This window comes from Lupinus angustifolius, chromosome LG11, assembly GCF_001865875.1.
Source record: "Lupinus angustifolius cultivar Tanjil chromosome LG11, LupAngTanjil_v1.0, whole genome shotgun sequence".
In the NCBI taxonomy this organism is placed as follows: Eukaryota; Viridiplantae; Streptophyta; class Magnoliopsida; order Fabales; family Fabaceae; genus Lupinus; species Lupinus angustifolius.
The window spans coordinates 23,946,823-23,954,924 of record NC_032019.1 but is presented as its reverse complement, the minus strand read 5'-3'; the positions used below and the strand labels follow the sequence as shown (position 1 = coordinate 23,954,924).

Sequence of the window (8,102 nt, the reverse complement as noted above, 5' to 3'; positions counted from 1 at the left end):
GAACAATGATGCCTCCACTTCAAACCAAAACTTATCATACTTTGAATGTGGCAAGTCTGGTCATATGAAGATGGACTGTCCAAACCTGAAAAGAAATTCTTTCAAATGGAAGAATGAAATGAGGACTGGACGGAGAGCCTATATTTCTTGGGAAGACAATGATACAAGTTCCGCCTCTGAACAAGAAAATGAAGAACAAACATATCTTTCTTTAATGGCATCTCATCATTCTGATGATGAAGAGGTAAACAATACTCAACTATATTCTTATGAATTTGCATTTAATGACTTGCATGATGAATATGTCAAACTCGCAAAAATGTTTCTAAAACAAAAAACTGAGTTAGATGCATTTAGAAACAAATCATCATCATCTTCATGTCAAAACTGCATTACTCTTGAAAATAAAGTTTCAACATTAAGTCTTGAACTTAATAAGCTGAAAAAGAGTAGAAAAAGTCTGAAAAATATCATTAATGATCAAAGACACTCAACAGACCGAAGATGTCTTGGGTATTCAAAAAGCCATGTTTCTCAGAAACAAAGTGTCTCAACAAAGATAAAGTTTCAAAAAGAAAGTATCCATGCATTTGAACATAGTAATGATAAATCTAGGATACATAACCATGAACCCATATGTACATATTGTAAATACCATGGGCATATACCAAATACTTGCATGATTAGAAAATATGGTGTACCCTTAGGTCATTATAGATGGGTTGATAAATGTACTAACCATGTAGGACCTAAAGAATATTGGGTACCTAATAAAACTTAACCTGTTTTGCAGGATAATTTGAGAGTCGCCTACAAAACAGGTTAAGTTCAAAATTATCCCTAAAAGAGTTAAGTTCAAAATAAAATAGAGTTCAAAATGCTAAAAGAGTTCAAAATGAGCCCAAAAATTACTATCGCCCATCATGCTAAAATAGTTCAAAAATGAAAAATCACTAAAAATCACTGCTATAAGAAGTGATCATGAGGGAGAATTTCAAAACTCTTCGTTTGAAGAATTATGTGATGATATTGGCATCAATCACAATTTTCTACTCCTAGAACACCACAACAAAATGGTGTTGTAGAGAGAAAGAATCGGTCTTTAGAAGAACTAGCTCATACAATGTTGAATGAAACTAACCTCCCAAAATATTTTTGGGTTGATGCAGTAAGTACTGCATGTTATGCTTCAAGCCGAGTTATTATAAGACCAATTCTTAAGAAAACCCCCTATGAACTCTTTAAAGGTAGAAAACCAAACATTTCTCATTTGCATGTATTTGGTTGTAAATGCTTTGTTTTAAATAATGGTAAAGATAACTTAGGCAAGTTTGATGCAAAAGCTGATGAAGTTATCTTCCTAAGCTACTCTCTACGAGTAAAGCTTATAGAATTTTTAATAAAAGAACTCTAGACATGGAAGAATTCGTTCATGTATCTTTTGATGAAACCAATCTTGTGATAAAGTAGGGGTTAAATCTTGATGAAGAGGACTTGTCAAGTTCAACTTCTAATGAAAAGTCTATTATTGATTCTACAACTAAATCTAAGCATTTGAAAATGGATGATAATCTATCCTCTCAAGAAGAGCATATTCAGTCTGATTTACCAAAAGAATGGAGAACTCGTCGAGATCATCTTATTGATAACATCATCGGTAATATTAGCAAGGGTATTACTACCATTTTAATGCTAGAAGATATGTGTCTTAACATGGCCTTCGTCTCTCAAATAAAACCCTCCAAGATTGATGATGCAATCGAGGATAAACACTGGATTCTTGAAATGCAAGAAGAATTAAACTAGTTTGAGAGAAATGAAGTTTGGGAACTTGTTTCTAGACCTAAAATTAGGCATGTTATGGGAACTCGTTGGATATTTCATAATAAATTTGACCAAAATGGTATTATTGTTAGAAATAAAGCTAGACTGGTAGCCCAAGGATACAATCAGGAAGAAGGTATAGACTTTGATGAAACCTTAGCTCTAGTTGCTAGACTTGAAGCTATTAGGCTATTAATTACATATGCCCGTTCTTTAAACTTTCAACTATATCAAATGGATGTAAATAGTGTTTTTCTCAATGGATATATTCAAGAAGAATTGTTTGTAGAACAACCTCCTGGTTTTGAAGATTAAAAACATCCTTCTCATGTTTACAAATTAAAGAAAGCACTCTATGGCTTGAAGCAAGCTCCATGTGCATGGTATGATCGTCTAACAAATTTTCTACTTGAAAAGAGATTTACTAAAGGAAAGGTCAAGACTACACTCTTTATAAAGAAAATCATCATACTCTTCTTGTTCAAATTTATGTAGATGATATTATTTTTGGTTCTACTAATGAGGTTTTGTGTAGTGATTTTGGAAAAATGATGCAAGGAGTGTTTGAAATGTCCATGATGGGGAAGTTTAATTACGTCCTTGGATTACAAATCAAACAACTTGATAATGAAATTTTTGTAAGTCAATCCAAGTATTGTAGAGATTTGCTGAAAATATTTGATATGGATTACTGCAAGTCAATAGCTACTCCTATGGGATCTGGTACTTACAATGATACAGATGAAGCTGGAAAATAAATTGAAATATCAAAGTATCGGGGTATGATTGGATCTCTTTTATATTTAACTACTAGTAGACCGGATATCATGTTTAGTGTATGTCTATGTGCACGCTATCAATCTAAACCAAAAGAATCATACCTAGTTACTGTTAAGGGAATCATGAAATATCTTAAAGGCACAACTGACGTTGGATCGTGGTATCCAAAAGGAAGTACATGTGTTTTGGTTGGTTATTCAGATTCAGATTTTGCTGGATGCAAATATGAGAGGAAAATTACAAGTGGTACTTGTCATAATTTAGGAAATGTTTTAGTCTCTTGGTCTTACAAGAAACAAGCATGTGTTGTCCAAAGCATTGTTGAAGCTGAATATATAGCAGCAGGTAGTTGTTGTACCCAAGTGTTGTGGCTTAAACAACAATTACGATATTATGGCTTAGACTTAGGCTGCACTCCTCTAAAATGTGACAATACTAGTGCTATAAACCTCACAAAGAATCCAGTTATGCATTCTAGAACCAAACACATAGATATAAGACATCACTTCCTTAGGGACCATATCCAAAAGAAAGATGTGATTGTAGAATTCGTTGATAGTCATAACCAACTAGAAGATATTTTCACTAAACTCTTGGCTAAAGAACCTTTTTTATAAAATTAGACGTGAATTAGACATTCTTGATGAAGCTTACATATCTTAACATGATTATACATGTGCTTCATTATGTTTATCTCATGCCTACTTGTACTTAAATATGTTCACTTATGTTTAAAACTTTCAAATTTTGGGTCAAAAATTATTTTCATAGCATCAGTATACCTAAAATTAAATTTTTTTCTGGGGTCATTAATCGATTACTCTGGAGAGTAACCGATTACAGGGTTGAACAGAGAGTTTCAGTAATCGATTACCCAAACACATAGACATAGAACTTCAATTGATGTATACTATGAAGTATAACATCAAAATCAATTGGGCTCAGATGATAATGAGACAAATGTGGATTGTTCGAGGAACTCAATGCCCCTTGCCCTATGCAATCTTCACAACCAAAATTCTTGAACATTTTGGTGTTTCTACTGCTGGTGAAACCAATGTCTCTCTTAATCTTCGTGAAAGCCAGGTTGATGAGGAAGTGATCCACAAAATGGGCTTTTCCTTAAATCTTCATGACTGCACCTACAAGCATAGCACTAATAGACCATCTACTCCTGCTAATCAATCAGAACCTGCCCTTCCTAACCCTCATGAACCTCAACCTTCTGAGTTTCATGCTCAATCTTCCTCATCTGTTGCCATGCCTTCAAATCAGATGATTATGGATGAGTTGTTTTCTCTTCGAGGCTACATCACTAACCGAATGGATGCTCTTGATGCTCAGAATCAATAGATCTAGTTTGAACTTCATTTTCTCTCTTATAAGATGAGTAGTATGGACATTGATGAAGACAACTCTAAGCACGAGTCTTAGATTATCCTTGTTGTTAGGATTTTCTAGTTGTAATGTTTTCATGGATTTTGGACAAAATTCTTTTGTTCTATGCTATGCATTGCTATGTTTGATTTATATCTAATATATGAATATGTATGCTATATATACATATATTGTGCTGAAAAATCTTGGTTTTTCTTCTTTTTGATGAAGTCAAAATGGGGAGAAAAGTTGGGGGGCTGTATTTTCTGTCAAATTTCTTTCAAGCGCATAACTCCAAATGAAAGGGGAGCATACAAAATAGGGGGAGCATACTCACGCCATCTCAACATATCTCAAAGTATGATGCTCTCATAAAACTACACCGTTCAAGAAGATATTGGTTTGTCATCATCAAAAATGGGGAAATTGTGAAGAAGATCTTTGCTCTTGACCTTGGCACGGTTTTGATGAAGATACCAACATCACCAAAAAGAAGAAAATGAAGAATACTTATGAAGACAAAGAAGACAAAGATTCAAGACAAATTAGTCTAAGTCTAAATAGGCACTTCTATCATATATTTTTGAATATGCAATAGTAGTAATGTTCAAACTATTGTTTAATAAAATTGAAACACTTCAAGTATAAACAAAGCAATTTTCAAAAATAGTGTGTAACATGTTATTGTATCTAAGTAACAGGTTACATAAGTGAGAAAACTAGTTACACAACAAAAACTATGCAGGGTAATTGATTATTGTATGTGAGTAACCGGTTACCCAGTTTTAGCACAGTTGAGTAATCGATTACTCAAGGTTGTAATCGATTACTCTAATTAAATTTTAAATGCCCAATTGGACAGAGAGTTTGGGTAATCGATTACTCAGAGTTGTTGCATCAGCTTTTAGATTTCAAAATGAATGGTTTTCATTCCAAACGAAATTGTTTCATTCCAATTAATTCCTACCCTTTTAAAGAGATGTTATGGCTTGTTGGAAAGCTTATTTAAAGGCATTGAAACTCAGAATCAAATCATAACTCTTACACAATCTTCTCACAAACTTTCAAATATAACTCTGAAAATTCTTTGAAATATTTTCTGCACTTTTTCCAACTTGTTCTTAAACTTTCAAATTGAATTTTCTGAGTTGCTTGAAATAAAGTGTTTCGATGTTTTACAAACTTATAAAAGCCTTATTACTTAGTATACAAAGAGTTATCAGATTGCAAGTGATATTACATTTCAAACTTGTAAAGGCAATCCTGCCATTGTTGTAAATTCTTCATTGACATTGAAGAATTCTTTCTTTCACAAGGGTGTGATAAGAAAGGGGATATAATCATTTGGAAATGGAGTTTTCCAAGAGTGCCATAAGTATTAGTGAGTGAGTAAGATACATAGAGGTCTCGGAGTGAGATATTGTAATTACAACTCATAATATTTAGTGAAGAGATCTTTTGTTCTGCAAGAATACTGATGTAGCATTTGATGAACAAGAATGTGAACCAGTATAAAATCTCGGTGTACTCTCTTCTCCTTTATCTCTTGAATTTTAATTGTTAATTTTCTATATAATTTTGCCAATACACTTGACTCTTGTTTTTGCAGAAAAAGTGGTCATACTCTTATGTCAACTTATTCCCCCTCCCTAATCTTAGTCTTACATATATCTATTCTCCACAATTGCCAGACTACTTCACTTTTTAAAAGAGTGAAGTTGTCTGGACATGTTATACATATAATCTCCCTAATTTATTCCCCCACCCTAATCTTAGTCTTACAAATATCTATTCCGCACTAAATCAACCTTGTGCAAAATAAAATATTTATGATGATTTGAATTTTTTTATTTGTAACTGAGATTGAATTCCCTTGTTTTTTCAGGAATATCAACGGCGGCCTCACACCTCCTTTATCATTGTCCTTCTTTCCCAAAACCTTTAATCATCATTTGAACCAAAACCCTTTCACCCAAAACCTTGTTCTACCCCCCAAATCTACCTTCAAACCATGGGTTCTTAGAGCAGTTCTTTCCCAGAGTAACACGGCTAAACCAAAACTATCTGATTCCAAGACCACTATTAATTTTCAGCACTGTTTCACCAAGTCTGAAGATGGGTTTCTTTACTGTGAGGGCCTTAAAGTTCATGAAATTATGGAATTTGTTGATAAAAGACCTTTCTATTTGTACAGTAAGCCCCAGATTACTAGAAATGTCGAAGCCTTTAAGGACGCCTTGGAGCATTTGAGACACTTGGGTTGTGCTGCTGTGCTTGTAAGTGGGAATGAACTTAGACTGGCACTTCGTGCTGGGTTTGATCCAAAAAGGTTGAATTACACTCAACCCGTAAGTTTGTCTATGATTCTACGACATTTACCATCTATTTATGTTTTTAAGGATTTTTTTCTGCACAGATGTCATATGAACTTTGTTGACCATGCTTGCTGCATATATAGGACGCCATTTGGAACTTGCTTAGCTTTAGTTTAAAATTACATTGTTTGGCATTTCTCTGTAACTACTTCTTTGAAACTTTTTATCTTAAAAAATGTTTCATACTTGGTGTATTTACGGTAAATAACTGAAAACATGGATGGGTAGGTGTATCTTTAATGGCAATGGGAAACTCTTGGAGGATTTGGTCTTAGCTGCCCAAGGTGTTTCTGTCAACATGGATAGTGAATTTGACTTGGAAAACATTGTAGCAACCGCAAGAATTGCTGGAAAGAGGGTGAATGTTTTACTTCGGATAAACCCCGATGTGGATCCACAGGCATATGAATATTGTTATAGTTTACTTCATGATGACCAAGTTTGTCACGCAGTGTGTATTCACTATGGCCTCTTAACAATTTTTAAATACTACTTGTTAGTCTTTTCAACTATAACTGATTGATACACAATTGAAGTGAAGACAAATACAAAATAAGGCTCTTAACAAATTTTTGCTTTGTACTAACATTACAGTTTAGCTACTCAGATTTTTTATTCTAAACTTGTCCTACACAGGCCATGATATGATTGAAATTGTTTCTGTTCTTGTGGCATGATCTCTCATTTGTTAGGTATCAGTGTTCTAGCCACACATAGAAGGGGTTAAATAGGTGTAATGGTTATCAATTACCGCTTCTCGTACCAAAAACTCGGTTCTAGAAAACAGCCCAGGTAATCGATTAACCAGTGGACTTAATTGATTAAAACGTATCAGAAACAGAATTGGCTTCTTGTACAGCAAGTTACCAACAAACAAGCAGAGATACATCAGATATTTTATGCACAATTAACAAGGATATAGCACAATAGCAATATGCAAAATATCAGCTTAATACACGAATTAAAACAACTTGAATTATAAAAGAGATTAAGAGAGAACAGCTTGCACAATAGGATTTTTATCCTCGTTCGTTTGTGGGTCCACTTGCAAACTACATTCAGGACACCCCTTCTGATTATGGGAGATTTCTCTTCACTATATTGAAAAATTTGTATTGTTACATACACCAATTCAATTACAAGACTCTAGACGCTTCTTTCTTGAATTTCCAGAACCTCTAACCTTGGTTTGACTATCCCTATCGCCCAAGAAAACCTTTCTCGTGATCCAGCCTCGGCCAAGATTCTCGCTCTAAGTTCAAGACCTCCAAGCCTTGGTGAAGATTTACTAAATCTCAATGATAGTAAGACACCAAGAGACAAAACCTCATGTACAAAACAGTATACAAAAACAGAGTTGTACTAAGCACTAATATGTGAAAGTGTGCATGTCAAGAGGAACACTTTGGAAAGCTCTCTTTATATGTCATGGTTTTGATGAGGACAACTTGTGCTTATAAGAGCTTGAAGATCACCAACAAATCAACGTGCTTAAGTCTTTAATTGGTACTAGGCTTAGACTAGAATCTAGTTTAAGTTGAGTCAAAGGCTTAGGTCACCTAATACATGTCTCATATGCATAAATCTTTTAAATCATTTCATCTTTGAGATATGTCATTCATAATATGTTCATGCATTTACATAGAAACATGTATATGTGCATTCTAGGCATAAACTAAGTGTTAAACATGTATGAACTAAGTGCATAACGTATTTGAGGTTTTGTATTTAAAAATACACATTTAA

The 8,102-nt window shown here is 33.9% G+C and overlaps 1 pseudogene; it reads left to right on the top strand.

Annotated features, from left to right (window-relative positions):
• The window catches only part of LOC109359852, a 35,065-nt pseudogene that overhangs the window by 4,293 nt on the left and 22,670 nt on the right, over nt 1-8,102 (top strand).